Genomic DNA, 10209 nt, shown 5'->3' on the forward strand with positions numbered 1-10209 from the left:
GATTGGGAGTTCTCATAGTAATCAGTTTCCTCCAGAAATATATCCTTTGGCCCCATTATCCTGACGTGAAAGGGAGTCCAAGTATGACTCTGACATGGACCTTGGAGGAATTGGGATGGTAGTGGACTACGTTATCAGTGTTCGAGTAGGAATGTGATCCGTAGGTGACCGTGGGCTCTGAATTCGACCATAGGCCCAGGAAGTGTACTGGGATTAAGAGGCCTGGGTTCAGATGGTTTGGACCAATTGTACTTCATACTGAATGGGCCTTAGCCGGGGAGTTCTTGCTTGGGCTGCATCGGGATTGGGCCTAGGCTTTTCCTCATTGTCGGACGCGTTATCCTGTTTGGGTCGAGGATATTTTTTGGCCCTAACAGTTTGCCCCCCACTCTTTGAGTTAAGTTATTCTTAACTTAGAGAGTAGGAATCGAGCGAGGCGTCTCCGATCGTCCTTCGCAGTCGACCGTTTGCTGGCACGATTGCTCTAGAAGTTATTTACGTCTCCGACGCAACTGATCGATCTGATGGAGACAGCGTGTGGTCAAGAATCACTCGGTGTCCTTCGTCGAGTCGGATTGTGCAACCAGCTCAAGAAGGTGTAGTCGATCGGTGTCCAGGGCCGAGCGAACTGGGTTTAAGGCGAAACATCTGGTGTACATGTAGCCACTCGGTGTGTCTGGCCGAGTGTAGAAATGAACAGGCTACCTATCACAGGTGTCTTCGATCGGTATGCCAGGTCAAATGAGTAAACAATTCACCTACTAAAGGTGCATTTGCTAATGTATTAGGCCTAATGAATGGATGAAATCGACTTGACCGGCTTGCTTGACCGCTTGGAGGATACTCGGGTGATCCTTTCAAGCTGTCCTTACTAGGTGCCATTGGGCCGAATGGGTTACACTAGGCCTAATGTTCTTATGGAGGCTCGGGCTGAGCTGTCTGATCCAGGCCAAGGGTTGTGCAAGTGCTAACAAACCCTTAGGTACCCACTCATCCGCCAGGGAAGACCGAATAGTGAAGCCCTCTCTTGCCTTGCTCATTTCGAGGAAATAGGGTAGACTATTCCAGGCTAGTAGCCTCGGTTCGGAGAATCTCCTAGACATGTGAAGCATGGAAGTGTGTTGGCTTCGTTGTGGGAGGCAACGTGCTGCAATGAGTTGGCTCAGTCAGGTAGGAAGGGCGATTCAGCGTGGTTTTCATGCATTGGTACGATTTCCTAGGTGGTGTGGATCTCTGCCACGTGTACGGTGGTGATCCGTTCTTTGTTTTGGGTCAGGAAAATGAAGAGTCACTCTGTCCTTGGGCCAATTGCGGGCTACCACATGTCTACCTCTATTAGATTTCTTCCATAAAACCGAGGGAGTGGATTATTCGTCTCCCACTTTCCTGTTTTCATCCATTTTTCTTTAGTTTTCTTTGATTTTTCCTTTTCTCTTCTGCTTTCTTGGTTTCCAGTTTCCTTTAGTAACGGTGGTTCCTTTTTGCAGATTCTAGATTCATTCACCGTAAATACTGTCTTCTTACACTATTTTTTGCTTTGTTTTGCTCTTTTCCTTCGTTTTTGCTGAGTTCTTAGGAGATTGGGTTTTATTTCGTGAAGTTTTGAGGGATTTTGCCTGAGTTTTGGAGGTGTTGGAGTTTTGGTTTTCAGAATAAGAGTGAATATCAGTTTTCTGGTGAGTTACTGGCGATTTGCCTAATTTTTTGGTGTTTTCTGGTTTTGGACGGAGTATAGAAGACGAAAACGAGATACGTAGTACCTCGGTTCGACTCGGTCGGCCTGCCTAACCAAATCGAGTGAAAAGGTTTAGTCAAGGGTTTGGTTAGAATACACTAGATGGGTAAGTGGATCGATCGGTCATCCCGACCGAGTGGTTAAGAGATTAAACGGGAAGTAGTCAAACACACGTTTGGTAATCCTAACCGAGCGAAAGGTTACACAAATTAGGTCGATAGCTTGGGGTGAGCGGGGCCAACTTGCTGCTGATTCTAGAGATTAGGTCGGTCGATTGTTGGGGTTGACCAGTGATCTCGGATTAAGAAATTAAGCTGGTGGTCTCGGACAGGTCGATCAGTGGTGCAAGGCGAGTGGTGATCCGCTACCTAGGATTTTAGTTGGGATTGTGGAGTTGATCGGTCAGTTGGGAGGAGCGGATAGGCTGAAATGCCTGGTTCGGAGTCGAGTGGTTCGAGTGGGGCTGGGGCAGATGTTGGGAATGAGTACAAGTGTGCCCCGACCATGGTGATGATGCCCGAAGGGGGCATTCTAGTGGGTATACCGACCGATGTGAACGTAGCTACCCTTGAGACGAGTGTTGCTAATCTGAGTGGTTCGGGCAGGCAAAGGGGGAGTGGGGAAGACTCCGAAGGAGTTGGTAGTCCATCCTCATCCAGTAGTGGCTCTGAAGATGAGCCAAGTCAATAGGGCAGTGGGATTCTAAGTAGGGATTATCCGCCCGTGCTTAAAGATAATGACGTGTGGCGGCTCCAGACAATGTATCATAATCCGGATTCAATCGAGATTAAGGCGTCACGGTTGTACGAACGGGTCGATTGGGAGGCAAAAGGCTGGTTGAGTGTTCACGAGAAGTGGTTTCATGACGGGCTAGGTTTCCCTTTCCTCGCCTCGTCTGGGAGGTGCTGAACCACTTCATGATTGCCCTATCTCAGATCATGTCGAATGGTTGGAGGTTGCTGATGGCACTGGAGGACCTTTGTGTGCGGAACCAGGTTATGTTTGGGCTGCACGAGCTATTTTATTCGTATTTGCTGAAGGAAAACGATAAGGAGAAGGGTCAATATCTGATCAACCTCAGGCAGGATCGGTCTCACCTAGTGACCAACCTTCGGTCAAGTGACAAATTGGAAGGATCGATACTTCTTTGTGAGGGGTGAGGCAGTCTTTGGGGAGAGAGGTCAGGGCGATATTCCAAGCTCTTGGTGAGCCACTAGTGAGGAACCTTGTTTTTTTTNAATACTTAATTAAATGATTAACAATTTAATTAATTATAATATTACATTATAATTAAATAGTATATTACTTAATTAATTATAACATTACAATTTACAATGTAGTAAGATAACTTAATTAATTATAAAATTAATAATTTATAATATTAAATTTACTAAATTATATTTAGTATATTATAAATACCCAATTGGCCAATTATAACATTAAATTAATAAATTTATAAACATTAATAATTTATTAACTTATCAAATAGACCCCTGGCAATGTTAGAAATTAGTATAAATAATGGGGTATCTTTGTAATTTTACATTTACAAACAAAGCAAAATACCCAATTGTATCTCAAATTGACAAATTCTCTTCTTCTCCATTCTCTCTGCGACTCTGCCGTCTTTGTCTCTGTGTTGTCTACTTTTCTGGTTCTTCTCCATTCTCTTTGCCGTCTTCTTCTGGTGTTTTCTACTTTTCTGGAACTTCAAGTGTTGATTCTTCGAGGCATATTACTTAGATTGAAGATGCGTGTCTGTGTGATATGAAACTAAGCACAATGCTATGTATGAATTATGATTGATTGCTATGTATGATTGAATTTTATTACTTAGATTGAAGGTGCGTGTCTGTTGCAATTTACGGCAGTTGCCAGCTGCTGCTGCAAATTGCAGCAGAGCAGCAGTTGATTTGCAGCAATAGCAATTGCAAATTGTAGCAGTTGCAAAATTGGGTGAGAGTTAGCATTTAATAATAACATTAGTAGAGTTAGTTGAGTTACTGGGTCTTCATTTTGAAGAAAGAGAGAGAGATGGTGAGTGAGTGGCTGAAGAGTGAGAGTTGGGTAGTGCTTTTTCTAATACGAATCTTGTTTTTTTTTTTTTTTTTTTTTGTATTTTGATTACTAAATCTTATTGTGTTTCTTCTTTGCAGAGCTTGAGTTCAATCGGGCCGGGCAGAGCAGAGACAGCTTGGACGTGCAGACCCAGAAGGTTTTAGCCATTCTCAAGACACAGAGGGATTGGTGAATGGTGTTGGAGGAGGCTAACCTTAGGACCAGCCATCTTTGGGCCGGAGTAAAATCGATTCAGTGAGGTACCCCTTCCCTTTGTTGAAGCAGACTTGGGATGTGCTTCTGACTTGCTACTACAATCATACCACTTATGGTAAGTCCAGGCTGAACCCACTAATTGTTAGAGAGTTTACGCTTGTAAAAAGATTGATGAAGAAGCTGACTGTCCCCAGTGCGAGCGAGTCCATCACCCGGCATCAGGAAAAGAGGAAGAGGGAATCCTCGACCAAAGAGGAGAGAAGAGCGAAAGATATGGTGGCAACACCACCGACCTATTAGCCTACAGTTGGAGCTGGGTCATCCCAGACAGTGGTCTTGGATGAAGAGACTGAGATGATTACCTTTAGGATTCTGACTTCCATGTCGGCATATTCTGACGCGGCTTTGATGAGCAAATTAGCTGACTCCTTCCTATTCAAGATGGACAAGACCCGTTGGAACTAGATGGGAGCGATCGCTATCGCTGACTGGGGGGTGTCCCGTGCTTTCCAGGTAGGGCAGGAGTGTTTATTTTATTATGTTCATCGTGGTTGTATACTGATGAAATTATTTTGTTGTGCAGGCATTCACGAGCAGTCTGCATCTAAGGAAGTCCATAATGGCGTAGGAGAAGAGGATACAGGATGTATCCAAGGCGAATACTAGTTTATGCCGGAGAGAGGCGGCAGTGCAAAAGGCCGAGCAGGAGAGCCAACAGTGCCTGAAGCAAGCCGAGGATGAGTTGGAAAGGCTGAGGAGAGAGTTGGCCAAGAAGACTACAGAGGTTAAGTCCCTTAAGGAGTAGTGCCTTACCATTGCTGATAATGCCATTATCAGGGCCCGAGGAGAGCTCATGCTTGAGTATAAGGCTGGGAACACCTCTCACTAAAACCCGGATGAGGACATCCAGCTCATGCAAGAGATGTTGGAGAAGGGAGCTGGGCATACAGAGGAGTAGATTGATGAGCAGGTGCTTGATTTTGCTAGCCAGCCGAGGCCATCGGTAACTGAGGATGTGAGCAACCAAGCTATAGGGGCGGGCACTGGTGCTGGTACTGGTGATAAGGTGACCGAGTCAGAAATGGGTGAGGCGACTCACACCGATGACACTTAGCTTTATTTTTCTTTTGGTCATGTATTTTGGGGCTTGCAATGCCCTTTCTTGGTGTGTGTGCCTTTCATTGTACTTTGAACTTAGCTGCTTGAGGCTTCTTCTATATGGTACTTGCAATTCTGTTTTTGATGTTTTTCCTTATGGGTGAATGATTTGTTGATTGCTTCTTTGTTCGTAGATGCACTAGGGGTTGAACTGTATGCTTGTGTTATGATTTTGGTGCAGCCTAGTGGCTGAGTCGTGTAGACTCTCTATTGGGTTGGGTCGATGACTTATCGATTTTGAGGTGTAAGGACCCTTCAATCGGTCTGGCCGACTGAATGTGTAGCTTCATGGATCGGGCAAGGTCAATCAAAGGTGTAGATCCGTGAATCCAGCAAGGCTGATCCGAAGGTGTAAATCCGTGGATCAAGCAGGGTCGATCCAAAAGTGTAAATCCATGAATTGGGTAAGGCTGATCTGAAGGTGTAAATCCGTGAATCGAGCAAGGTCAATCCAAAGGTGTAAATCCGTGGATCGAGTAGGGTCGATCCGAAGGTGTAAATCCGTGAATCGGACAGGGTCGATCCAAAGGTATAAATTCGTGAATCGAGCAGGGTCTATCCAAAGGTGTAAATCCATGGATCGAGCAAGACTGATCTGAAGGTGTAAATCCATGGATCAAGTATGGTTGATCCAAAGGTGTAAATCCGTGGATCGAGCAGGGTCGATCCAAAGGTGTAAATCTGTGAATTGGGCAAGGCCGATCCGAAGGTGTAAATCTGTAGATCGAGCAGGATCGATCCGAAGGTGTAGATTCATGAATCGAGTAGGGGCGATCCGAAGGTGTAAATCCGTGGATCAAGCAGGGTCGATCCGAATGTGTAAATCCGTGAATCGGGCAGGGCTGATCCGAAGGTGTAAAAATTATTTGATCAAGCAAGGTCGATCCGAAGATGTAAATTTCTGAATAATACTTCATTAAATTCGAGCCATAAGGCCAACTATCTATGGGGAGATGGATAGGCCCATTCATTCCTTTTAAATAAAAAGAAACACGTAGATGAATGAGTTCACCTAAAAGTAGTAGCGTTTGAGGTGGACTGCATTCCAATTGTTGCTGATATCGTTGCCTTCGGGAGTTTGGATTCGGTAGACGCCCTTCCCCGCTTCTTTGGTGATCTTGTATGGACCTTCCTAGGTAGGGTCGGGTTTTCCAAAGTTGATCTCCTTAGTATTTTGAAAGACTTTATGAAGGACCTAGTTGCATGTTTTGAAAGTTCTGATTTTGACGTTGCGGTTGTAGTGTCGGGCAGCCTGTTACTGATAAACTGTGTTACGGATGCTCGCCCGCTTGCGTAGCTCATCAACGGTGTCCAAGGTCTGGCAGAGGTTCTGGTTATTGGTTTCCTCGTCCGCCCATTAGAGTCTGGTGGACGGAATTGATACTTCGGCTGGGATGACTGTTTCAAAACCATCTCTAAGGGAGAAGGGAGTCTCGCTCATTGATGAGCAAGTTGTAGTTCGGTAGGACCAAAGGACTCTAGGTAGCTCATCTGCCCATACACCCTTCGCTTTCTGTAATCACTTTTTTAAGGTCTACATAATGGTTTTATTCGATGACTCGACCTGGCCGTTGGACTGGGGGTTGCGGGGGGTAGAGAAGCTCAGCTTGATTCCCCACATGTCGTAGAAATCCCTGAAGCCTGAACTGATAAATTTGGATCCATTGTCGGTGACGATTTCCTTCGGTATCCCAAACCTGTAGATGACATATTTCCAGATAAAAGCTTTTATCTCTCGGTCTCTGACTTATGCGAAAGCTTTAGCTTCGATCCACTTAGTGAAGTAATCTGTCACAGCCAACAGGAAGACTCATTGCCTGGGTACAGTCAATAGCTTTCCCACTATGTCCATTCCCCACTTCATGAAGGGCCAAGGTGTGAGGATGGAGTGGAGTTGCTCGGGTGGGAGGTGTGAGACATGAGCAAACCTCTGGCAACTGTCACACTTATTAACATAAGAAGACGAATCAGTGCGTATGGTTGGCCAATAATATCCAGCGATGATCACCCAGTGTGCAAGGCTGCGTCCCCATGCATGGTTTCAACATTCGCCTTTATGGAGTTCGGAGAGAACACGTTTGGCCTCTTCTGGGCTTGTGCACTTTAGGTAGGGACCAGAGAATGATTTCCTAAGAAGTTCGCCCTCATATATGGTGAACCTGACGGCTCTTGCTCTCAGGTGGCGTGCTCCATTTTTGTCAGCCGAGAAGTCATTGTGTTCCAAGTACTTCACTATCAAGGTCATCCAGTAGTTAGCTAGTTAGATGTCCATTGCTTCCTAGGGCGACTTGTTTACTGGTTGTTCCTTCCAGTTGGCTAGCCATTACAGGAATACAGAGGGATGGATGACTAGAAAGAATATTGAAGGGTTGAGCCGAGGTTAGCAAGGGCGTCAGCATGAGAGTTATCCGCTCTTGGGACTTAGGCAATGGAGAATTCTTCGAATTGGGTCTGCAATTCTTTGACCAGGTTCAAGTAGACTGTCATCTTCGAGTCGCGTGCTTGATAAGTGCCTTGCAGCCGGTTAACCACGAGTTAGGAGTCGGACTTCACCTCCAGCCTCCTTACTCCTATTTCTTTGGCTAGGGAGAGTCCAGCAATGAGAGCCTCATATTCAGCTTCGTTGTTCGTGCACTTGAAACCACATTGATGGCCCACTGGATGACATCTCCATCTGGTGCAGTTAGTACTAGCCCGAGCTTGCTTCCATTCACATTGCTTGAGCCATCTACTGAGAGAGTCCACTTAGAAAGCGACCCACTGTTCATACATCACAACTCTCTTTCTGCTTGGACAGTGGTGCTCGAGGTGAAATTAGCGATGAAGTCTACTAGTGCTTAGGACTTGATAGTAGTACGTGGCTGGAAAGATATGTCAAACTCACTAAGCTCTACCATCCATTGCGTGAGTCGGCCTGATAGCTCTAGTTTGTACAGTGTCTTCTTAAGTGGAAAAGAGGTGAGTACGACTATGGAGTGGCACTGAAAGTATGGTCTGAGCTTCCTGGATGCATGGATGAGGGCGAAGGCAAGTTTCTCCAGCTGATTGTATCGTGTTTCTGGGTCGAGGAGTGACTTACTTACATAGTAAACCGGTAGCTACTTCATATCATCTTCCCGAACTAACACTGTTGAGATTATTGTCTCTAAGACCGCTAGATAGGTGTAAAGCTTCTCCCCATCCATAGGTTTGGAAAGGAGTAGAGGGGAGATCAGGTATCTCTTCAATTGTTGCAAGGCTTCCCCGCAGGAAGGGGTCCACTTGAACTTCATAGATTTCTTGATTGCGCGGAAGAAGAGATTACACTTGTCAGCAGATCTAGAGATGAAGCGGCTCAAGGCGGCTACTCGTCCCGCTAGGCACTGGATGTCTTTGATGCAAGTTGGAGATGGTTTATTGAGGATCGCTCTGATCTAGTCGGGGTTGGCTTCTATCCCTCGCTCAATCACCATGTATCCCAAGAATTTACCTGACAAGACATTGAACGAGCATTTGGCTAGATTCAGCTTCATGTTATACTTCCTTAAGATGGTGAACATCTGGCTGAAGTGGTCAAGGTGCTGCTCAGCTATCAGGGACTTGACGAGCATGTCGTCGATTTAAACCTCCATGGTTTCCCCAAGGTGTTTGATAAACATTCTGTTGACTAGCCGCTAATAAGTAGCCCCGACGTTCTTGAGACCGAATGACATCACCTTGTAGTAGTAGGTTCCCTTTTCTGTGATAAAGGCTATCTTCTCTTGGTCATCGGGGTGCATCAAGATTTGGTTGTATCCTAAGAAAGCATCCATGAAGTTTAGGAGCTCGTGGCCTATGGTAGTATCGACCATCATGTCGATATGTGGGAGCGGGAAGGAGTCCTTAGGGCATGCTTTGTTAAAGTCCGTGAAGTCAATGCAGACCCTTCACTTGCCATTCTTTTTCTTCACGACCATGATGTTTGCCAGCCATTTGAGGTAGTGGACTTCTTTGATCATACTATTACTCAGTAACTTTTCAACCTCTTCATTGACGATCTGGTTGCACTCTGGTGCAAATTTCCTTCTCTTTTGCTTCACTGGCGGGTGATTCGGATCTACTTTGAGGTGTGGACCATTGCCTCTAGGCTGATTCTTGTCATGTCGACGTGGGACCAAGCGAAGCAGTCCTGGTTTGTCTGAGGAATTATATCAGTTTCTCTCTTGTCTCGGGCTTGAGGCGAGAACCTATATGGGTCTTTCTTTAGAGGTCTTTCGGGTGTATTTATACTTCATCCAACTCTTCCATAAATGGTTGATCTGGCTCGATCGGAGGGGTTGGATGAGAATGTAATTGCTATGAAGCATTACCTTAACTCTTGAAGGCATTCTTGTAGTAATCTCTGGAAGCCTTAGGGTCGCCCATTTGGTAGGAAACCTGATCATTTGGTAGAAGGTGGATGGAACCGCTCGCATGTCGTGGATCCAAGGTCGGCCCAAGATGACATTGTATGGTGAGGGACAGTCAATCACTAGAAAAACGGTTTGCTTGTTTACTCCGCTGGCGTAAATAAGAAGGACGATCTCTCTGATGGTGTATTTCTGCTCAAAACTGAACCCGACCAGTAGGGTCTACTATCTGTTGATGTTTGCTTCTTCCAGACCCATAGCCTTCACTAGTTCAAGGAAAAGGATGTTTGTTGAGGATCCCCCATCTATGAATACCCTCTTGACCAGGATGTTGGTGATTTGGAGGGAGATTACTAGAGTATCGTGATGGGGGGCGGCCAAGGTAACCGGCTCATCGTCTTCGAACTGAATTACCTGGTGAGAGTGTGACCGAGAAGGTGAATGGATGGATTGGATTTCATGGTAGCTATTGGCTCTGGCATAGCGTTTGGCTGAAGAGTAATTAACCCCACCGATCTCTGACCCTCCGGAGATGCGCTAGCAGAATCCTTTCAGCATAGGTTCCCGTGGAGGTGGAGATGTTTCTTCAGTGCTCTTCTAGCTAATGGTGTTCTTGGAGATGTTTCTTCAGTGCTCTTCTAGCTAATGGTGTTCTTCCCTTTATCTGTCAACAGG

This window comes from Pistacia vera, unplaced genomic scaffold, assembly GCF_008641045.1.
Source record: "Pistacia vera cultivar Batoury unplaced genomic scaffold, PisVer_v2 Contig527, whole genome shotgun sequence".
NCBI lineage: Eukaryota > Viridiplantae > Streptophyta > Magnoliopsida > Sapindales > Anacardiaceae > Pistacia > Pistacia vera.